Below are 24,172 nucleotides of genomic sequence, written 5' to 3' on the forward strand. Positions count from 1 at the left end.
CCTAGAATATAAGACATATTTTCAGTTGTTTCACACTTTTTTGTTAACTATATAATTCCACATGTGTTAATTCATAGTTTTGATGCCTTCAGTGTGAATGTACAATTTTCATTGTCATAAAAATACAGAAAAACCTTTAAATGAGAAGGTGTGTCCAAACTTTTGGTCTGTACTGTATGTATATAAAAAATAATAATAAATTAAAGAAATGTCATTAGCATTAACCCTTCAGCGACGCAGCTAATGTTCATTTTTCTGTTTCTTTTTTCCTTTGTCTCCATCTAGTGAAAAAATTTCCAAGTGTGGTGAAATTGTAAAAAAAAACAAAAAACAATTCCATAGTTGTTTTTTTTAAAAACATTTATTGTGTGCTATAAAAGGACCTGGTGTCATGATTCAAGTTAGTACAATTTTTTTTTTTTAGTTATTTTAGTGGTGGAAAAAACCCTGTAAATTTGTGTTGCCATTTTCTGAGACCGGTAACTTTTTCATTTTAATGCTGATGAAGCCGGGCAGGGACTTCTGTTTGTGTGGCGAGCTGCCGTTTTTATTGATAATAGCTTTTTATTGTTTTATTTTTTTTATTATTTTTTGCGGTATTGTTTAGATATTTTTTTCTATTTATAATGTTTATCGATCAGATTAATTTTATATCTTGATAGTCCGACCTTTTACAGACGCAGCAATAGCAAATATGTTTATGTTGGCAGGTTTCTGCCTATGCACAGAAAGTGGCCAATCAGTGGTGAGGGGTTATACAGTGCTCAGCATTCAGAGAACTGCTAGATCTGCAGCAAATAAAGCTGTGGTTATATCAAAACTACAGCAAGGAAGTGAGACATTGCTGAAATCAGGGTCTCTGCCCCTACATCATGCAGCTCTCAGAACACAAACCTGACAGATTTAAAGCGTTTTATTCAGCATTTATAGCATATATTTTGGAATGCCAAGTTCCTTCCTTACACAATCTTATCTATATTGAATTGTTGAGTGTCTCGACGCCCAGCGTCCCCCACTGATCAGCTGATCAAGGCAGGTGCCATGCACTGGGAGCGTCACAGCTCCACACATCATGTAGTGGCCGTAAGTAGTACTGCAGCTTTCTCCCATAAATTTCACGGCCAATACACAATAATGAATATTTGCCATGCTGAAAATGCCAAAATCCTTTTGTACTTGCCCTGCACCATTCATAACGCATTTTAGACTGTATTTCATCAGCCTTGGGGGATATTGTTTAGTCAGAAACTGGCTCACGGACCCTTAAACATTAGGTGAAAATCTACTAACCCCACCCGAAAATCGAATGTGATTCTCCCACCCCCCCCCCCCCCCCGACAGATGGACGGGTTTTTCTTTTGGACCATCAATGGTAGATCCTTTTGGTCTCGTGTTTGTGGGTTGGATCAGTATATAGTGAGACGGGTGGGGAACCTGACAGTATTCAGGGGATCGGTATTGGGAAAGGGGGGGGGGATTATCCCAAGTTCCCCGACGGATGAATGGTTTCTTGTGGACTATCAATGGCAGATCCTTAGATCCTTTTGGTCTCGTGTTTGTAGGTCAGATCAGGATATAAAAAGACCGGCGGGAAACCTTGGCAGCATTCAGGGGATCAGTATGGGGGGGGGGGGTAATCCCAATTCCTCCCCCCTCCCGACAGATGGACGGGTTTTTTAGGACCATCAATGGCAGATCCTTTTGGTCTCACGTTTGTAAGTTGGATCAGGATATAAAGAGACTGGTGGGGAACCTCGATAACCCTCCCCCTCACCACCACCCCGATAGATGAATGGGTTTTTTTTGGACTATAAATGGCAGATCCTTTTGATCTCACGTTTGTAGGTCGGATCAGGATATAGAGACTGGTGGGGAACCTGGGCAGCATTCAGGGGATCGGTAAGGAGAGTACACTTGTCCTATATGTATTTGGAGGGATGGACAACCCCTTTAAGGCTTAATTCCTCATGTCTTGGGGATACAGCTCCCAGCTGGCTCTGACGGCTGATGGCTGGCAATGCCAGGGCAGATGCCCACTCAACAATGACCACAGAGCACATAAAGTAGCTGCCCAAACAGCAGTGGTACCCTGGACTATGGGAACCCGGCACACTTCTACAAGTGTCCGGCATATGCCTCCAAGGCCAAGCACGTAGCAGTAAGCAATCACACACAGAGCTACACGTGGCGTGTAAGCGACATCTACTACTACAGGCGACCTGCATGTCAGGTACGTGATGCACACATGGAAACTCCCAGCTGGGACTGCCGGTTTATTTGCTTTTGGTTTTAACCCTTGAATATCTTGCAATGATGTAAATAGAGGCTGTGTGCACAGTGCAGCGCTGTCCTTTCCTAGGGTCCATGTATACAGGTACGTAGGTAATGACCTAAGGCAACATTAACAGCATGTCCGGCTTCTGTAATGTCCACTTGTGACCCATTACAGTAAAAGAAATTTAGGTGAGCTCCGTATGCTAATGAGCTCCTTGCAGTCAAGGAGGAGGAGACCGTTCTGAGAGGAGTCAAGATGTCCACGTCCTAATCCTGCCTAGTCTGGCTTGACCAACGTTGCTGAATACTGGTCATCACCAGCCTGGCCGAAAGCTGCTGTAGCATACAGGATCCGAGCACACTGTACGGCCTGGAGTGATGGGACAATATTCTGCTGGGAAAGCTTGGGTCTTGGCATTATTTGTATGTGGCACAAGCCACGTACCCAAACATTGTATAGACCAAGTATCCACTCCATAGCAAAGGTATTACCCAACAGCAGTGCCCTCCATCGGCAGGAAAATGTCCCTGCCACACTGCAGAAACTGTCCAGGGATGGTCTGAGGAACAAGGCAAAGATCAAGACACTAACTTGGCCTCCAAAGTCCCCAGATATCAATCCGATCGATCATCTGTCAGTAGTGCTGGAAAACCAATCATATCTACAGAGTTCGCACCGAAAGACTCACAGGATCTGCGGTCAACATCTCGGTGTCTGATACGGCAGGACACCATCAGTGATCTTGTGGTGTCCACGCCTCAATTGGTCAGAACTGTTTTGACAGCCATCATGCACAATAGGCTGGTGGTTGGTGTTATGGCTGATGACCGACTCCATTATACACACAAAAGTTGGTTACTACTATTAATAGTATTTTGGAAATTGTACTTTGGTAAGGCAGTTACTATGTAACCAATAAAACATTGTCTGATGAGGTCTCTGCGAAGTGCCGAGCCCCTCAACCGCCTCCCGAAGGAGAGCGCGCTAAACCTCTCCACCGCCCCGCGAGGGAGAGCGCGCCAAACCTCTCCACCGCCCCCCCGAGGGAGAGAGCGCCAAACCTCTCAACCGCCCGAGGGAGAGCGCGCCAAACCTCTCAACCGCCCCCCCCCCCGAGGGAGAGCGCGCCAAACCTCTCAACCGCCCCCCTGAAGGAGAGCGCGCCAAACCTCTCAACCGCCCCCAAGGTTGCACCGATCGGCTATTTTTGTTATAATTTGCACAAAATCACAGCAAAAAAAACCAAAGACTAGAAATCTGGCATACGTAACGACATCCTAAATCTGTTGGGTCGTTTTTGGTGGAAAAAGAGGCATCACCATAAGCAAAGTCTGAGAAAATGTACTTTCTGCTTATTATTTTACGTGGCTCCTATCACGTACTGTTCACCTTATGCAGACGTGAACCTGTCATCAGTAGGTCAGAAGGAAGCCCTGTGTACACACCTGGCCCAGCACGTTTGCATACATTGCAATTATCACTTGATTATATAACAAGTCGGACATCCTTGACTAATAACACCTGAGAAACCCGAGCCGCTCGCGGGTCAATGTAACGTGAGGTGTAAACAGTCACATCCCGCTGCTGGGAATTTCCACCTCTGCTGACTCTGCAAAAGGCTACAAAACCCGGCAGTCACACCCGCAGGAAGAAGAAGAAAAGAAAAATGCCCGCGCTCGATACAAGTCACAGATCTAACTCTGCTCCTATTCAGGTCAACAGGTCTGTGAAAGCAAAAACCTGCACACGGCCTCCGTCCACGTGCCATCCCAGGGGCCTAATGGCACAAGTAGAAAAGCCAAGAATAACTAAATGAGTGCTTACTCCTAATTCTTGACCCATGTACACATGACAGCAATCAGACGACAGCGCATTGATCAGATTGCTGATACCTGTATGTTTTCACAACTCCGCTAAAGGTCACAGCAGCCCCCCAACAACCTCCGCTAAAGGTCGCAGCAGCCCCCCCAAACCTCCGCTAAAGGTCGCAGCAGCCCCCCTCAACCTCCGCTAAAGGTCGCAGCAGCCCCCCTCAACCTCCGCTAAAGGTCGCAGCAGCCCCCCTCAACCTCCGCTAAAGGTCGCAGCAGCCCCCCTCAACCTCCGCTAAAGGTCGCAGCAGCCCCCCTCAACCTCCGCTAAAGGTCGCAGCAGCCCCCCTCAACCTCCGCTAAAGGTCGCAGCAGCCCCCCTCAACCTCCGCTAAAGGTCGCAGCAGCCACCCTCAACCTCCGCTAAAGGTCGCAGCAGCCACCCTCAACCTCCACTAAAGGTCGCAGCAGCCCCCTCAACCACCACTATGTATACAGCATTTTGCACGCTCCTCCTTGCAGCCCGCACAATCCTGACCAAGTCTTATTTTCCATTTTTATAAACAATGACTTTCCAGAAGTCAGAAGAGTGAACGTGACGGACGAGGCGCTGACTTTCTAGTGATTGGAGGGGGTGAGGTTTATGACGTGAATTACTGATTTACAGAGACATGCATTGTACACATGTTTCTGGAAACACACGTGTGCAGAGCGGGAACGACATGCTTATAAGGCGACAGCACAAGGAAAAGTAACAAGACAGGACCCCAAAACTGCAGATCAGACAATGTCAGGGGCGGAGAACCATCATGATCACCGTGACTAAACTACTGAAAGTATATCCAGTACTGTGCAAAAGTATTAGGCAGGCGAGAAAAAAAATGCTGCAAAGAAGTTTTCAAAAATAAATGTTTCATAGATTATTTTTAGCAATTAGCAAAATGCAAAGTGAATGAACAAAAAAAAACAACAACAATATTTGGTGACCGCCCGTCGATATCAAAACAGTATCGATTCTAGGTATACTTACACACAGTCAGAAGTTTTGTAGGATTATAGTCAAGGTGTAAGTGTAACTATACCAAACAGGTGATAATGATCATCATATTCATATGTAGGGTTAAACACAGTCATGAACTGAAACAGAAACAGCCTTGTTGGAGGCTTAACACTGGGTGATGAAACAGCCAAACTCTAATACAAAGGGTGAGGTTGTGGAAGACAGTTTCATGTGACAGGTTAAGACTGAGCACAGAAACAAGACACATCAGCAAGGTCTCCACCAGAAAAAAAAAATTCAAAGCAGAATGGGGTCTCAAGATGTGCTGTTCAAGCTCTTCTGAAGAAGCACCAAGAAATGCACAACTTTAAGGACTATAGAAGCAGTGGTCAGCCAAAGAAATTTAACATCAGATGAAAGACACATCATGTTACTACCCTTTAAAACTAGATGTCCAGCAGAGGCATCAGCTCAGAGCTGGCAGCAACCAGTGGGACGCAGCTACACCGATCTACTGTTCAGATACGTTTGGCCAGAAGTGGTCTTCATGGAAACATTGTGGCCAAAAATCCAGACCTTCTACTTGGAAACTTGTGTTGCTGTGAGTAAGGCTGCGTGCCCACGTAACGTTTTTCAAGCATTTATGCTGCGGATTTTCCGCAGCGTAAACGCTTGTGAAACGCTAAGTAATCCGCACCCCATGGTCCCCAAGGGGATTCCGCATGTTCTATGCACATGCTGCGGATTTTTCCGCAGCGTTTATGCTGCGTACAAAAATCCGCAGCATGTCATTTAATTTTGCGGAAGCGCAGCGGAATGGCCGCCATTGACTTGCATTGAGACGCATAGAATGCACGTCTGTACATTTGACAAGCGGATTCTATATGCGTCTCTATGTGCGGATGGTACCCAGTTCTGGAGGAGAGAAGACTCTCCTCCAGACCTGGGTACCATTGTACCTGTAAAAAAAAGACTAAAATAAAAAATAAAGTTTATATTCACCTTTCCGAAGGCTTCTCTGCATGCCGGCAGCGCTGAAGGACCTTCGGTGACGTCACAGTCATGTGACCGCAGGCCCTTCACCGCTCTGTCTCGCGATATGCCGGCAGCCAGGAACAAGCCAGGAAGCAGCGCTGCAGCCACGCCGGGGCATCGGGGGTGAGTATAGCTTTATTTGTTTTATTTTTACGGTTCACACTATATATGCTGTTTGCATGGATTTATATAGTGTGACCTAGTTGTCAAGCACTTTCCTGGTGATGCGATCGCCTGGAAAGCGCTTGTCAATCTGCATGCAGAAACGCATGTGAATCTGCATGTATTCTGCAGGAAAAACGCATGCACGATCTGCATGCGTTTTTTCTCCCAGGGAGATGAAGAAATGCTGCAGAAATTTTCTGCTTCATTTCTGCATCATGGGCACATAGCCTTAAAGGGAAATATGGCATCACTTAAAGTGGTGGATCCATTTCAAAGATTATTCCCAGAAGTACAAAAAACAAACTGAGCTTTTTCTCACCCTTCCGGGGTCTAGTGCTGCCTCTTGTTACAGCTCTGGTCTTTGTTGATCAGCTGCAGTGGTGATGTCACATGAGCAGCACTGCAGTCAGTGATTGGCTGCAGTGCCATCAACGTGAAGGCACGTTGTAGCGGCGGCAAGAGGCAGCACCGACCCCCCCCAGGAAAGAAACTGCTGTAGTGCGGCTCCATCCAAATGAAGGGGCAGGTTGTAGATCCCTGCACAGTCAGGTGCCTGGGAACGCGCGCCTCTGTGCAGAGAAAAACTGTGCTGCGACTGCTTCATTCTCAGGCACAATAGCGCCCCCCAGAGGTAATACCCCTGGCTATCAAAAAAAGTCATGGGAGTACGCCCTTAAAGGGGCATGCACGTCTCAAGACATCTGACATATCCGCAGGCTAGAAGTCTGATAGATGTAGATGTGCTCTGTGGGAGCCACACAGAGTCAGTAACGAACAGCAGCTCCCCCTCTGGCCGACTAGTGAATTGCACCATATTATATATAGAATTCAATCTGCACCAGTTTTTATACCATTTATGCAGTTTTGCACCAATTTTAGTCACCTGGGAAATGCAGAATTACTGATAAATCTCCCCAATGGAATCGTTACAGCCCTTCCTATAAAAGCTCCTCCCGTGAATTACAATTCTAGCCTATATCTCCAATTTGTGTACATTTTCCTCCAGAAACAGATATCTGAGAAAACTTTTAGAAACAAAAGAAACAGCGCCTCTCTTGCCCATAGGCTGTGTTTGGTATTGCATCTCCGCCACATTTACATGGAGATGCCATAATGCAAAGCCACTGACACATACACAACACACATCACACAGGGCAGCACCATTACACAGACACAAGCACAGAGGACGCGTCCCCCGGTATGGCGGCCCCTCTCCCCTCACACTCACCGCAGCCGGAGACATGGACTCCTCTCACTGCTCTTCCTTGTTCTCTGGCAGCTTCCTGGGCTGCCTGTGTCTCCTGCAGTGACGTAACTGTGTGACGTCACCAGCTACAGAAGCTGAGGAGGGTCAAATTCGGACAGTATGCAAAGTCTGTGTGAAGGTGAATGGAATGTGACTAATCCCACATACCATACAGACTCACTACTCAGCGTGTGTGTAATAGCTGAGGAAGATGTAGAAACAGTATAATATAGAGTCATCACTCACCTATAAATAGGTGCAGTGCCCTCACAATAGGATGCCCACACAGTACCTCTCCCACATAATAATAATCTTTATTTATATAGCGCCAACATATTCCGCAGCGCTTTACAATTCAGAGGTTCATATTCAACAGTCATAAGTAACATAGCTAAAGATAATACAATAATTAAAGAAAAGCTAATGACGACCCTGCTCGTAAGAGCTTACAATCTACAATGAGGTGGGGGTGACACAAAGTACAGGGGCTTCTTTACAATGATGGTCCGGCCATCTTGAGGGGATGAGGGATAGATAAAGGCTGCATGAGCTCATCACCAGCCAGTATCTGTAGTGCTTTTGGGTTCGGTGGAGACTTATGTTTGGAGAAATAAGGAATGGGTTATAAGAATATAAAAGGACTTCGATTAGGGAAGGTGATAGGCCGCCCTAAACAGGTGTGTTTTTAGGGAGCGCCTAAAACTGAGTAAGTTGTGGTTCGTCCTCATTTCTTGGGGTAGAGCATTCCAAAGAATAGGTGCAGCTCGGGAGAAGTCTTGGAGCCAGGAGTGGGAGGTATGGATTAGTGCGGATGTTAGTCGAAAGTCGCTTGCGGAGCGTAGAGAACGGGTAGGCCGATAAACAGAAATGAGGGAGGAGATGTAGGGGGGTGCTGCACTGTGGAGAGCTTTGTGGGTGAAACAAGCAATTTAAATTGGATCCTATAATTCATGGGCAGCCAGTGCAATGACTGGCACAGAGCGGAGGAGTCTGAGTAACGGTTAGCCAAATAGATGACCCTGGCTGCAGCATTAAGGATGGACTGGAGGGGGGAAAGTCGAGTGAGGGGGAGGCCAATTAATAGAGAGTTACAGTAGTCCAGGCGGGAGTGGATCAGGGCAACAGTGAGGGTTTTTGTTATTTTCAAGGTGAGAAAGGGGCGGATTCTAGAGATGTTCTTCAGGTGCAAGCGACAAGAGCGGGCAAGAGATTTTATATGGAAGGTGAAGGAAAGATTGGTGTCAAACACAACACAGAGAGAGAGATGTCAGATTTAGGGAGGTGAGTAGACGGCGGGAGCAGAAGAAGTTCAGTTTTGGAAAGGATGAGTTTCAGATAGAGAGCGGACATGATGTTGGAAACTGCAGACAGACAGCCACTGGTGTTCTGTATTACAGTGGGGGTAAGGTCAGGGGATGAGGTGTATAGTTGTGTGTCATCAGCATAAAGATGGTACTGAAAGCCAAATTTGCTGATGGTCTGTCCAATTGGGGCCGTGTAGAGAGAGAAGAGAAGAGGGTCAAGGACTGAACCCTGAGGAACCCCAATAGTGAGAGGAAAGGGAGAGTGGAGCCAGTAAACGATACACTGAAGGAGTGGTCAGAGAGATAGGAGGAGAACTAAGAGAGAGCAGTGTCCTTTATGCTGATTGAGTGGAGCATAGAGGGTAGGAGATGGTGGTCAACGGTGTCGAAAGCTGCAAAGAGGTCAAGAAGAATGAGCAGAGAGTAGTCACCATTACGTTTTGCTGTCAGAAGGTCATTGGTCACTTTGACGAGTGCCGTTTCTGTAGAATGTAGGGGGCGGAAGCCGGACTGTGATGGGTCTAGAAGAGAGTGAGTGGAGAGGTAATGGGTAAGGTGGGAGTAGACCAGGCGCTCCAAGAGTTTAGAGATTAAGGGGATATTGGAGACTGGTCTGTAGTTTTTTGTGCAGGAAGGGTCAAGAGAGGGCCTTTTTAATAATGGAATAATGATAGAGTGTTTGAAGGAGGAGGGGAAGATACCAGAAGAGAGGGAGAGGTTGAAGATTTTAGTTAGGTGAGTAATGACGACTGAAGAGAGAGACTGGAGTAGGTGTGATGCCTCTGCTCACAATATTATGCCCCGACAGCACACCCCACACAGTATGATGCCCCCGCACAAAATATGATGCCCCCATAGTACTCACCACACACAGTATGATGCCCCTATAGTACTCACCACACACAGTATGATGCCCCTATAGTACTCACCACACACAGTATGATGCCCCCATAGTACTCACCACACACAGTATAATGCCCCCATAGTACTCACTACACACAGTATGATGCCTCCACGGACAATATGATTCCCCTATAGCACACCCCACACAGTATGACCTCCCACAGTACTATGATGCCCCCGCACAAAATATGATGCCCCCATAGTACTCACCACACACAGTATGATGCCCCCATAGTAATCATCACACATAGTATGATGCCCCCATAGTACGCACCACACGCCGTATGATGCCTCCACAGCCCATTACAGCCCCCATACATTGTGATGGTCCCCCCACACAGTATGATGTGTTCACAGCTCCCCTACTGTATATACAGTATGATGTCCACCACAGCCCCCTTTATAAAATATGATGACCCCACACAGTATGATGCCCCCAAACCCGCATACAGTAATGATGTACCCACAACCCCCACACACACAGTATGATGGACACCACAGTATCCTACACATTATAAGATATACCTGGAAAACCCCTCTAAATGGAACAATAAAGTCACTCCAGAACTCCGAACAATGTGCAGAAACTCCCTGTATTTGTGCAGGACACAAACCTTGTCTCATTTCGGACTGAGTTGTGCCCAAATTGGCGGGGATAGTGTTCAATAGTCCCTGATAATTTGGCACTGTTGGGAACTATCCATAAAGATGCCCTCACCTACCAGGAGAACGGGGGTCCTGTGACCCCTGTCACTGATTCACGGAGGCGGTGTTCCCCATGGAGTGAAAGCCATGTTTGCACATGATAATTATGGAAGGTGCTGAGCCCGCAGTGAGTTTGTTATGGTTGACCTGTGGCTGCCATTTTTAGGGGGCATTAGCCACCACTATTATACTGAATGGCATACTGACAAGCCGATGTATTTCCGCAGCAGAAATCAAAGACTGTCTGATTGGGCAGCAGATCCACCCATTGTTATTTAAAGGGTTATTTCCAAACTAGTACATGATCCCCAATCCATAGGATAGTAGATCCCTAACTGATCAATGGGGGTCATACCACTCGGCTCCCCACGTCCTCATGATTGGGGCTCTGGATCCTGGGAACTGGGCTGTGCAAACCCCATGTTAAATGAAGCACAAAAATACATTGCTCCATTCATTGTCTATGGGACTGGAACAATTTCCATCAGTCCCATTGACAATGAATGGAAAGGAGGTCGAGAATGCACCATCTATTCAATTCTAGACGGGTCTCTGCCTCGTTCATGGGTTCAGGAGCCTCCTTCTCGGAATCTGTGGGGTCCCATTAGTCGGATTACCAACGTTTAGAAAGAAACCCCCTATACTATGGATTGGGAATAACCCTTTAATTCTTATTTGTTTCAGTGAGGTTCCTTGACCAAACACTATAAGGAAGTAGATGCATCATAATATAGTATAATAGTGGGTTATAACACTATAGCCATCTATTCTCTTCACATTGTCGTGCCTGAGGGGTCAGGTTTCCTGGGATGAGGCGGGATCCCCAGTGGACAGCAGTTTGCACCCTGGTGTCAGGTCTCTGGTGCTGACTCACTGTGGTGCTGCTGACAGGGGATGAATCAGCGTTTCCTCACTCCACCATTGAAGCTGTTGTGTAACTGAATATTTCATCACAGCACAACAATTACCAGAAATACAACCGAAACAAGTGATTCTGCTGAACCCCCCCGGATCGAATGTTCTGTTTTACTCCCAACGTACCATGTGCTGTCATAATTACATGATCAGGTCGTATTATCAGGAAATATTCCAGTGTACAGCAGTGTAAAAACCTAGGAAAGCGGCTTACTGAGTGATACAGTATCAGCAAAGTAAGATTTATCTTCGCTGCAAAGTACAATCATGCTCAACTAGTGGCATACGGCGCTTAAATAATACCGCCAATTCCATCATACAGTGCTATAATACTGGCACACCATCATACAGTGCTATAATACCGCCATACCATCCTTCCTGTTGTCCACAGTGCATAACATCCGGCCCCTCACTCCCCCGGTGTATAACACTCTGCCCCTCGCCCCTGGTGTATAACATCCGGCCCCTCACCCCCAGTGTATAGCACTCTGCCCCTCGCCCCTGGTGTATAACATCCAGCCCCTCCCCCCGGTGTATAAAATCCGACCCCTCCCTCCGGTGTATAACATCCGGCCCCTCGCCCCCGGTGTATAACATCTGGCCCCTCCCCCTCGGTGTATAACACTCCTCCCCTCGCCTCCGGTGTATAACATCCAGCCCCTCGTCCCCACTGTATAACATTCAGAGCCCCCCCCAGTGTATAACATCTGGCCCCTCGCCCCCGGTGTATAACATCCGGCGCCTCACCTCCGGTGTATAATACTCTGACCCTCGCCACCGGTGTATAACATTCGGCCCCTCCCCCCCAGTGTATAACATCCGGCCCCTCGCCCCTGGTGTATAACACTCTGCTCCTCGCCCCCGGTGTATAATATCCGGCCCCTCGTCTCCAGAGTATAACACTCTGCCCCTCGCCCCCGGTGTATAACATCCGGCCCCTCCCTCCAGTGTCTAACATCTAGCCCATCCCTCCCTGTGTATAACATCCGGCCCCTCCCCCAGTGTATAACATCCGGCCCCTCCCCCTGTGTATAACATCCGGCCCCTCCCCCAGTGTATAACATCCGGCCCCTCCCCCAGTGTATAACATCTGGCCCCTCCCCCCGGTGTATAACATCCGGCCCCTCGCCCCCGGTGTATAACACTCTGCCCCTCGCCACCGGTGTATAACACTCCTCCCCTCGCCTCCGGTGTATAACGTCCAGCCCCTTGTCCCCACTGTATATGTAGCGCCCCGAGGGCTATGTTGCTACAGGGGTATTGCACCTCACCCAGAGGTGTGATATTCCACTCCCAGGTAAGGATGGATTATGGACCATTGCTCAGTTAGCTGCGCACACACACACACACCATTTCCAGGGGACAGCTCAACGGTGCTCCCATTTATGCAGGCACAACTGACCATGTCCCTGGCTGGAGTGGGGAGGGGGGAAGAGAACCCAGTGGTGTAGGAGCAGAAAGGGGCGGTTTCTGGAGCATAGGAAGGAGCTCATTGTGTGCAGGTCACCTGAGCTCAGACACAGAGAAGCAGATAAAAGGTGGGGGCCATCTTAGGAGGGAAGTCAGTCAGAGCAGAAGGGAGAGAGAGCCGACAGGGAGCAGCGGCTCAGGCTGAGCTCAGCTCCACGAGGCAGGCCTAGAGAAAAGGCCGGGGCCAGAGAGGAGAAGAGAAGAAGGAGAAGAGACAGAGGAGTGGAAAGGCTCCAGAAACAAGAAGGCAGAAGGGACCCTAAGGGTGCAGAACGGCCAGTAACCGTTGCATACCCCATTATATCGGGTGGAAGGGTCAGGCTGTGGAAAGGTACTGGATCCCTAAGTTGGTGGAGGCGAATCTACCCTCAGCCAAGAACCGGAAGTTATGACCATTTATTGGTGCGACCCCCCGCTAAACCTGCTAGGAAGGCACCATATAGGATAGCGGGAAGTGAAGGTCAACGCTTACCCGACACGGTCCGTGGTAGCCGGACAGAAGTCAGGACACTGGTGGGGCACGAGAGGCCAGAGAAAGGACAGAAGGGGGTCCTGTACCATACTCCTGAATTGCCTGGGGGTTGGCCGAGCCCCTCACCTGGTGGACGCAGCACGGCTTGGGCAGTCATTGCTGACAGAAGTGACTTGGATAACAACTGTGAGTAAAAGACCCTGAACTGCATCATTGGACTCTGTGTGATTTGTCCTGCGCCTGCACCATCACCCCCAGCATCCTCTTACACTGCCCTGAGGCTACACTCTTCCCGTGGGGAGTTATCCTACCCCTGTGCTGCACACCAACACCAGCCTCAGCGGTCTGCCTCGCAGCGGCGGTTATCCCTGACCGCAATCCATGGGTGGCGTAGTCGGACATTCACAAATCTATAAATAGACTGCCACAACATTGGTCTGACCGCCCTGAGCCACAGGACCGGGTTGCCACTACTACCCCCATCAGCACCGTACACCAGAAGACCCGGTTTCGAGTACCCCACGGCCCAGGGGGCGAGTCATATAACATCCAGAGCCCCCCCAGTGTATAACATCCGGCCCCTCACCCCCAGCGTATAACATCCGGCCCCTCGCCCCCACTGTATAACACTCTGCCCCTTGTCCCCACTGTATAACATCCGGCCCCTCACCCCACCGGTGTATAACACTCTGCCCCTCGCCCCCGGTGTATAATATCTGGTCCCTCGCCCCCGGAGTATAACACTCTGCGCCTCGCCCCCGCGTATAACATCCGGCCCCTCCCCCATTGTATAACATCCGGACCCTCCCCCCAGTGTCTAACATCTAGCCCTCCCCCCGGTGTATACCATCCGGCCTCTCGCCCCTGTGTATAACACTCTGCCCCTCCCCCTCGGTGTATATGACAAGCCCAGGGGGATGGGGACGACTCGGTACCCGGGCCTTTGCCTGGCCTTGGGGATGTCGCGGTGGTCGGCTCCCGGGCCCGTACCCTGGGGTCAACTTTTAAAAGGGGATTATTGGTTAACTCTATGAAAGTTCGTGACGCCACCTGTGGTTTCTGGTGAGAATCACCAGCGCTGCGGCAGTCCACTGAGGCCGGTGATAAGGCAGCTCGATGGTATAGCTCCCCACAGGTGGAGCTAGGCCTCAGGGCAGCGTACGGAGAGGGGGATGCAGGACAGGCGAGACCCAGCCAGGTCAGAGCAAGAACGGGGACTGACACAGTAGTCACTTCAGTACCTTTACTGATGGAAATTCAGGCACATCCTGGAGCACTGTAGGGTGAAGGGTGCATATCAGGATCCTCCCCAATGAGCGGGTGTAGGGCCTCCTGTTTCTTGCCTCTGCGTAGTAAGTTTCTGACCTGGATGAAGCTAGGCCTAACTTTGTCTCTGTCCAGCACCGGCTGACGTTGTGGTAGGGCCTTCTCTTGGAGTGGACGCTCCCAGCTTACGGGGCCTATGTGTCTCCTGGCTCTGTTACGTATCAGCTCTCTGGTGAACCTGGGACCTGTAGTTCTCCAGGGATTGCGGTTATGCCTTACTGGGTCGTAGAGATCCCGGTAAGCTCGGACCCGGTGTCCGGTATATGTTTTGGGGTGAGCTGGGTAAGCTCCTCTGCCCCCACTGCTACTCACTTTCCACTCGCCTTCGGCTGCGCTCGGGCCCTCACTAGGCTTCTCACACTAACGGCAGCTTGCCGCGCTTCACCGATCTTATGGCGCCGGCACACCTTAAGCTCACTATTCTGAGCTACAACTGAGTCTGAACTATGCTGCACTGCAGGCTGACCTCGCTCAGGCTTCTCTACTGCAGGAACTCTCTCAACAGACTTGACTAGACTGAGCTCGACTCTGTATTCAGGTCTGTACTTGCTGAACTCTCCAGAGGAACTGAACTGCCTAGCTCCACCTTCCCTATTTATATCCCTAACGGGCTCCCTCTGCTGGTCTGAGGTGGAAGGTGGAGATGTGTGAATGTTTATGGGGGCCTCTTGTGGAGGAATCCATCAATGCACTCTTCTAGGATCTGTGATACCAAGCGCCGCTGGGCGTCACATATAACACTCCTCCCTTCGCCTCCGGTGTATAACATCCAGCCCCTCGTCCCCACTGTATAACATCCAGTCCCTCCCCACAGTGTATAACATCCGGCCCCTCACCCCCAGCGTATAACATCCGGCCCCTCGCCCCCACTGTATAACACTCTGCCCCTTGTCCCCGCTGTATAACATCCGGCCCCTCGCCCCTGGTGTATAACATCCGGCCCCATTTCACCCAGTGTATAACATCTGGCCCCTCATTCCCGGTGTGCAACATTCGGCCCCTTCCCCTGGTGTATAACATCCGGCCCCTCCCCCCTGGTGTATAACATCCGGCCCCTCGCCCCTGGTGTATAACATCCGGCCCCTCGCCTCCGGTGTATAACATCCGGCCCCTCACCCCCGGTGTATAACATCTGGCTCCTCGCCTCCTGGTGTATAACATCCGGCCCCATTTCACCCAGTGTATAACATCCGGCGCCCCTCGCCCCCGGTATATTACATCCAGCCCCTCCCCTCTGGTGTATAACATCCAGCCCCTCGCCCCCGGTATATAACATCCAGCCCCTCCCCTCTGGTGTATAACATCCAGCCCCTCGCCCCCGATATATAACATCCAGCCCCTCCCCTCTGGTGTATAACATCCGGCCCCATTTCACCCAGTGTATAACATCTGGCCCCTCACTCCCGGTGTAAAACATTGTGCCCTTTGCCCTTGATGTATAACATCCATCCGGTGGTGCAGAGGTCACAGATACCAGCACGATCCTGTAATAGGAGCCACCGGTGTAACAGGTTCTTTCGTGACATTTCTTCCCCCATCACCTGTGAGTGATAATATTATGAAGTAGAAGGAACCGCAGCAACTCAGCCACGAAGAGGAGACCCCGTAACATTCCAGAGCAGGGGGCCGAGTGCTGAGGAGCAGGGGGCAGAAAAGATCCCAACGCTCTCCTGACTCCATAACTGCAGAGTCCAGACCTCCTCTGGTATTAACATCAGTACAAACACTGCGCCCCCGCCAGGAGCTTCATGGTCGAGCAGCTGCATGCAGCCGTACATCACCAAGCACAATGGCGCGCTTCGGATGGAGTGGTGCAAAGCCGCCACCACTGGACTCTGGAGGAAACGTGTTCTGTGCAGATTACACTTCTCTATCTGCGTTTCATGGACCCGTCTGGGTTTGGTGATTTCAGGAGAACATTACCCCTGACTGCATTGTGACGTTGTACAGTTTGGTACCTCAAACCCTTCGTTTCTGTGTTGGGAAATCTTAATACTTCAGCACAAGACATCTAGGACAGTTTTAGCTTCCAACTCTATGGGAAAAGTTTGGGGAAGACCCCTTTCTGCTCCTCATGACTGTGCCCGGTGTACAAGATCCATACAGACATGGTTGGGGGAATTTGGTGTAAAAGAACACGACCTGTCACGCAGAGCCCGGACCTCAGCCCTCTCCAACGAAAAAAAAATTGCAGCATGCACTAGTCTCTTCCCATGCCCATTCACTTCCAACTAGATTTCGTCTTATCAATCTTTTTCAATGTTGATGTGTTAAATCGCATGCCATATGGATGGAAGAAAAACCGAACGCACGGAAGGACTAGGGATGACAATATTGATGAAAATCGTCCTTTTCTTCTGTATGAAGATTGGATGATTTTTCATATACTTGTCTGAACTCAGACTTAGATCTATGAGTTTCATTCACAGACGAAGTGAGTGGAGATTGCACCTAATGGTGCCATTAGACAAGGTTCTCCCAACAGGTGAGGACCCCAGACGTGTGACCTCTTCTGGACCTACTTTTCATTTATGGAAATACCCCTTTAGTAAACTGCACTTACATAGCAGTACATAATGCCGCACTGATTGCTGGCAGTTAGTGGCCATGTTGGTGGTGTGTAGCAATATATGCCAACAGGGCTTCCTCTGATTTTCGGATCAAGCCAGTAACATTGAATCAAGGGGCAAAAATTACCTGATCCTAGAAGACAAATTTACTTAAGCTTCTAAATAATATTAAACTGGGTAGTTTGTGTAAGAAATTAGTAGATGATGCCTTTCTCTGTAAATATTGAATCAAGTGTTTTAGCACTACTCATTAGCAATTCTTCACAGCGGCCCACCGGGGAATTCTCCGGCTCTCCAGTGGGCCAGTCCGAGCCCATTGCAACTGTGTTCTGACTGATATCAGTGGATCACAAAGGCATGAGGCTCTACAGACCCTCCAGTTTTAGGCCATTGCACAGTTTTTTACAAATAGATAAGAGGTACAATTTTACATAAGATTACACAGCTTAGCTACAAGCAAATGAAAGAAAACCCTAGATCTGTGTTCCTCAACTCCAGGCCTCAAGAGCCACCAACAGATCATGTTTCCATTATTTCCTTAGTATTGCAAAGGTGATAGAATTATCACATGGGCGATACTAAGGAAATCCTGAAAACATGATCTGGTGGTGGCTCTTGAGGACTGGAGTTGAGGAACACTGCCCTAAAAGGTAAAATGATCAGTATATTAGGAGGAAATGGAAAATACATGACATGACTTTTGTACTGGATTTACAGTCTCAACTAAGTTCAGAGTCGTATATAAACCAAAGGTAAATTATCGAGTGACCTCCTTCACCATTGCTCTCACCCAACATGTGCCCAACCACAACGAGGTGTTATTATGTATTGTTTGGGGCTTTATATGGACACTGTATGGTGGTATGGTATAGACACCACATGACAAGGACAGAGGGAAGCCTATTTAATGAGGAGCATTGCAGATGTGGCACCCTGCTGTTCACAGGTACCACAGGACCCAGGGTGCATGGATGGACTTCTCCACAAGAGGCCCTCACTACATACAAACACCTCCACCCTTCCACCTCATACCAGCAGAGGGATCCCGTTAGGGATATATATATGGAGGGTGGAGCCAGGCAGTTCAGATCAGTCAGACAGAGTCAGAGAGTCTGAGAGCGTGCTGACGCTGAGAGCAGCGAAGACGCAGCACGTCTGCTGCTGAGTTTTGAGGGCCCCGAGTGTGGCCGACGGCAAGAGGAGAGGAGAGAGGAGTTTAGGGGGCAGAGGGGCATCATAGGCTCACCCCAGAATACGAACCGGACACCGGGTCCGTGCCTACAGGGTCCTTTATACCCAGTAGGGATCACCGGCATTCCAGGAGGACTACAAGTCCCTGGCAGACCTGAAGCTAGACCCATTACAGGAACCACGAAGGCCCCGGCGACCAGGGATAGTGGTTGCCAGCAGAAGGTCCTACTACTGAGCGATCGGTGAAGGAACAGCACGACACATAAGCTAGGCCCAGTTGCAGGCTGGCCAGGAGCATACAGAGAGGCAGACACGGACCAGGAGGCCTTATACCCGCTCACTGGGGAGAAGTCCTGAAGTGCACCCATCCTACCGAGTACCCTGGACCGTACCTGACATCCGCACCAGTAAAGTTATTGAAGCGAATCCCCTGTCTCTGTCAATTACTCCTACTGCGCCATCCCGCCTTCACTACAAGTCCCAGCATCACCGCTCACCATAAAAATCCACACTGCCCCGGGGGCCCGCTCCACCTGTGGGGAGCAGAAACACCTCAGCTGCCATCCCAACACCCCCGGAGGTCTGCAGCAGCGCTGGTAAACCTTACCAGGTACTACAGGTGGCATCACAAACTATTTACTTTATCTTTATTTTCTATCCATGTTACAATCCCCTTTTTGGTTGACCGCCCTGGGCCACGGACCGGGCCAGCCACTGTGACATACCCCCCCCAGCGTCCATAGGCCCGGCTGCCGAGTACCCCACGGTGATATAGACTTGTATACGATACTTGGTACAAATATTGTTGGTAACTGTTTGGGAGAAGTGTTGTTTTTGCTCCAACAGATTGCTGACACTGCCAAACCAGGGCAGAGGAAGGTGCTCCAGAGAGAGATTCGAGCCCTCCTGTACCAGCAACAGGTAAAGCTAACAGGTGGTGAGATTGGTAATGTACGGGTGACAAACCCGATACCCATTGTGATTCCCCCAATGAGTGAAATGCTGATTTGGTGTAGGGCAGCAATAGGTCTCAAGGGACAGAGCTATCAGGCGGTAGTGGAGCCCATTAGCTCAGAGCACAGACCTACACTCCTAACTGCTAGAGGGGTAGTTGATGTACGCAATGGGAGGGTACCTGTACGTCTCCTAAATTGTGGGGAGGAGGAAGTCAAATTGCCAAGGTATGCCACTGTTGCTAAATTGTACACTGTGAATGATGATGCCATACACACAGTGGAATCCTTGACCCCACCAGATACAGATGAGGACAACGACTCCGAAGCTCAGCTGGAGGATTGGTGTCAACAGCTCCATGTTGGGACTGACGCCACTCCTGTCCATCAGAAACACGGTGTTTACAGAGTGGTTCAGGAATATGAACAAAGTGTTTAGTAAACACCCACTTGACTTTGGAAGGGTTAAAGGGGTACAACATCACATACCCACCGGTAACCATCCACCCATCAAGGAGCGTTACTGGCCCATACCACCAGCACATTATCAGCAAGCCAAGGAAATGTTGCGTGACATGAAAAAGGCAGGGGTAGTAAGGGACAGCTGTAGCCCTTGGGCAGTTCCCCTGGTCCTGGTCAGGAAAAAGGACGGTAGCATGAGGATGTGTGTTGATTATAGACAGGTAAATTGCATAACACATAAAGATGCATACCCTTTGCCCCGTATAGAGGAATCCCTGGCTGCACTAAAATCTACCAATTACTTCTCTACACTGGATCTCACTAGCGGGTACTGGCAAGTCTCTGTTGCTGAGGAAGACCGGGAGAAGACGGCCTTCACCACCCCGATGGGACTGTGCGAGTTCAACAGTATGCCGTTTGGACTCTGCAACGCACCCGGAACGTTCCAGAGGCTGATGGAGTGTTGCTTGGGACATCGGAAATTCGAGTCAGTGCTGCTGTACCTGGATGACGTTATCGTGTACTCGAGGACGTATGAGGACCATCTGAAGCACCTGACGGAGGTATTTGAAGCATTGTCCCAGTATGGGATGAAACTAAAGCCTTCTAAATGCGACTTGCTCAAGCAGAAGGTTCAGTACCTGGGACACATAGTCAGCTCAGAGGGAGTAGCACCAGACCCGAAGAAGGTTACTGCCATCCAGAAGTGGCCTGAGCCGAGAAGCATCAAAGAAGTACGGCAATTCCTGGGACTGGTCGGGTACTACAGGAGGTTCATAAAGGACTATACCAAAAAGGTAGCACCTCTACAAGACCTCCTGGTAGGACAGTCCAAAAGAGGAAAGAGTCCCCCATTCCAGTGGGGCAAAGAACAGGTTGAATCCTTTGCAGTAATGAAGGAAATCCTGACTGGTAAAGAAATCCTGGCTTACCCTGACTACAGCCAGCCTTTCCTGCTGTACACCGCCAGCAACGAGGGACTGGGAGCTGTGTTGTCCCAGAAGCAAAATGGAAGAGAGAAGGTAATTGCGTATGCCAGCAGGAAGCTACGCCCTACCGAGAGGAACCCGGAGAACTACAGTTCCTTCAAGCTGGAGTTCTTGGCCTTGGTCTGGGCTATCACTGAAAGGTTCAAGCATTACCTAGCCTCAACTAAGTTTACAGCTTTTACTGACAACAATCCCTTGACACACCTGGAGACAGCCAGGTTGGGAGCCATGGAACAGCATTGGGTGGCCAGACTGCCGAATTATCAGTTCACCATCAAGTACCGGGCAGGTCACAAGAACACCAATGCTGATGCCCTGTCAAGGATGCCTCACCAGTCAGACACCGAGGATGAAGTGGATGATTTAGAGGAAGTTGAATTACCTGCTTTCCACCGAAGCGGAGTGGTCCATGAGCAACACGTCACCAGAAGAAGTCAGGGAAGGACGCTGAATCCTCTACCCCACCACAGTTGGAAGGAGATCCAGGACAGTGACCCGGTTGTCAGCCTTATCAAAAGACTGATCACCCAGGAAGGTTCCCACCTGGAGAAGGATGCTCCTCCACAAGCCAAACAACTGTGGAATGAAAGAAGCCGGCTGTTCATCTACAGAGAGAAGCTGTGCAGAAGATATGTCAACCCCAAGACCCATGAAATGGTGTAGCAGATTGTTGTACCCAGAACAGATATCCAGATGGTGTTGGAAGCCTACCACGATCAAGCAGGTCACTTTGGCTGTAAGAAGCTGGAAACCCTGCTGAAGGACCAGTTCTACTGGGTTGGAATGCGGAGCTCCATAGAGAGGTGGTTTTGGAATTGTGGGCCCTGTAGCCTCAGAAGAAAAGACTACGGCAGCCAGAAAGCACCCTTGCAGTCCATCAAGACAGCCCAGCCCCTGGAGATCGTCGCTCTGGATCACGTCAAGCTGTCACCCAGCAGGTCAGGCTACTCCTATGCACTGACCATGGTGGATCATTATTCCCGGTTCCTGGTGGTAGCCCCTGTCAAGGATCGGACAGCAGAAACTGCAGCAAGAATGTTCCAAGCCTACTTCTGCAGACCCCATGGATACCCGGACAAAGTGCTGACAGATCAAGGCCCTGCCTTTGAAGCCGAGCTGTTTAAAGAATTCTGCCACCTGTACGGATGCAAAAAGATCTGGACTACGCCTTACCACCCTCAGACCAATGGTTTGTGTGAGAAAATGAACAACATCATCATAGACCTGCTGGAAACCTTACACTTGGAAGAAAGAAATCAGTGGCCAGACAAACTACCTGACCTGGTAGATCTTTAGAATCACATACCTGTGAGTTCCACAAATTGTACCCCAGCGTACCTCTTGAGAGCAAGACCCGGAAAGTTGCCCATGGACCTGGAACTCGGAGTGGTAGAACCAGAAGCAGATATGTCCACTGAAGACCGGGATACAAATCGGCAAGACCAGTACAGGAGAGTACAGGCCTGTGTCGAAGACAGTCTGAACAGAGTAAGGGAAAGACAGGAAGAACAGTACAATAAACATGCACCGGCAGAACCCTTGGCACCTGGAGAGATAGTGCTAAAACGGATAAGAAGAAGTCACAAGCTCGATGACCAGTGGGAAAGAGAGCCCGACACAGTGCTAAACTCCAGATTTGACAACAGTAAAACTTGCCTGATTAGCAAAGATGGAGGAAAAACAACTGTAACAGTATCAAGAGACCATCTGAAAGTGTGCCCAAGTCTACTGTAGACAACGGAAGAAGTACCTCCTATAGCACCAGAAGAACCCAAGGAAGACGTGCTTCACACAGTTCTAGGAGATTTCGCTGTGGACTGGCCTCAACTTGATGGAGCAGTGATTATACCCTTAATACACTTCTATCAGCCACAAGAAGAACCTGTGAGCGCTCTGCTAGAACCTGCTCAGGAACAGGAAGAGTCCCCAGTAAGAGGAGGATTACCCGTTGAGACAGAGCCTGAAGGCCCAGTGGACAGTGTACTTGCCAGTCCCATAGAGAGATTAAGGCAGTTCTATAATGTACCAGCACGTACACCTGCTAGATTAACAGAAAGTGCACGCACAGACACTAGTGACACCCCAGTGCTACGAAGGTCCACACGCAGCAGACAAGGACAAATCCCTGCCCGGTTGAGGGAATAAGCATGAAGTGCCTAAATTGTAAATAGTTACCCAGTTGGGTATTGCCTAATGTTTATTGTATAAACTGAAATTAATGTGTGCCTTTAGTTACAAGTCAGGGTACAAAGACTTGTAGGCTGAGGACTGTGAGCAGCCAAAAACTGTGTTGTATATAGTCTGCACTCATCAAAAGTGCCCCTTAACTGACCACTGAACAAAAACCCGTTTGGCGTGGCCGAAGATGTGGTCCAGCACCTGGATCACTTATGCCCTGTAGCCACGCCCAGGGCCTACGTTGAGGGTTTTTCAGGCGGGTCCCTCATGTTCTCCCTGTTACTCTTTCATAGGTGAAATGGACACCTGGTTACGGGACATACTGTAACTTAATTGTTGTTATTGTTGTTAACCTGTTTTGCAAAAATGCTTCAGTCTGGGAGTACTGAATTGTACTAGGGGGTAATCTGGCACCCTGCTGTTCACAGGTACCACAGGACCCAGGGTGCATGGATGGACTTCTCCACAAGACGCCCTCACTACATACAAATACCTCTACCCTTCCACCTCATACCAGCACTGGAGCCCGTTAGGGATATATATATGGAGGGTGGAGCCAGGCAGTTCAGATCAGTCAGACAGAGTCAGATAGTCTGAGAGCGTGCTGACGCTGAGAGCAGCGAACACTCAGAACGTCTGCTGCTGAGTTGTGAGGGCCCCGAGTGTGGCCGACGGCAAGAGGAGAGGAGAGAGGAGTTTAGGGGGCAGAGGAGCATCATAGGCTCACCCCAAAATACGAACCGGACACCGGGTCCGTGCCTACAGGGTCCTTTATACCCAGTAGGGATCACCGGCATTCCAGGAGGACTACAAGTCCCTGGCAGACCTGAAGCTAGACCCATTACAGGACCAGGAACCATGAAGCCCCCGGCGACCAGGGATAGTGGTTGCCAGTGACTCGCCCCCAGGGCCGTGGGGTACTCTTTGGGAGGAATCACGGTGGCTGGCCCAGGGCGGTCAGTGCACAAAAGGGGATACCGACTATTAGCTAATGTTCAAAGAGTTTGTGACGCCACCTGTGGTGTCTGGTGAGGATCACCAGCGCTGCAGCAGTCCTCTGAGGCAGATGTCAGGGCAGCTAAAAATGGTACGGCTCCCCGCAGGCGGAGCGGGCCTCAGGGCAGTGTAAAAATAGATGTTTGGTGCGCTGGGCGTTGTAGTGCGGTGAGGATTAATGGCGCCGGTGAAGAAACAGACAGAGG

At 49.7% G+C, this 24,172-nt stretch overlaps 1 protein-coding gene across 2 annotated transcripts in view; it reads right to left on the reverse strand.

The window, feature by feature from the left end:
* BACH1 (BTB domain and CNC homolog 1) overlaps nt 1-24,172 on the reverse strand; it is a 50,280-nt gene that overhangs the window by 16,796 nt on the left and 9,312 nt on the right. The window contains exon 1 of one of the 2 annotated variants that reach the window (XM_073668330.1): nt 7,515-7,613. The exons of the other annotated variant lie outside the window; for it this stretch is intronic. The gene's annotated coding sequence lies outside the window, so the exon portion shown is untranslated. Of the gene's footprint in view, nt 1-7,514; nt 7,614-24,172 lie in introns of those variants that run through there. 2 annotated transcript variants of the gene reach the window in all.

This window comes from Phyllobates terribilis, unplaced genomic scaffold, assembly GCF_046119375.1.
Source record: "Phyllobates terribilis strain yellow unplaced genomic scaffold, ASM4611937v1 Scaffold_2__4_contigs__length_985480577, whole genome shotgun sequence".
In the NCBI taxonomy this organism is placed as follows: Eukaryota; Metazoa; Chordata; class Amphibia; order Anura; family Dendrobatidae; genus Phyllobates; species Phyllobates terribilis.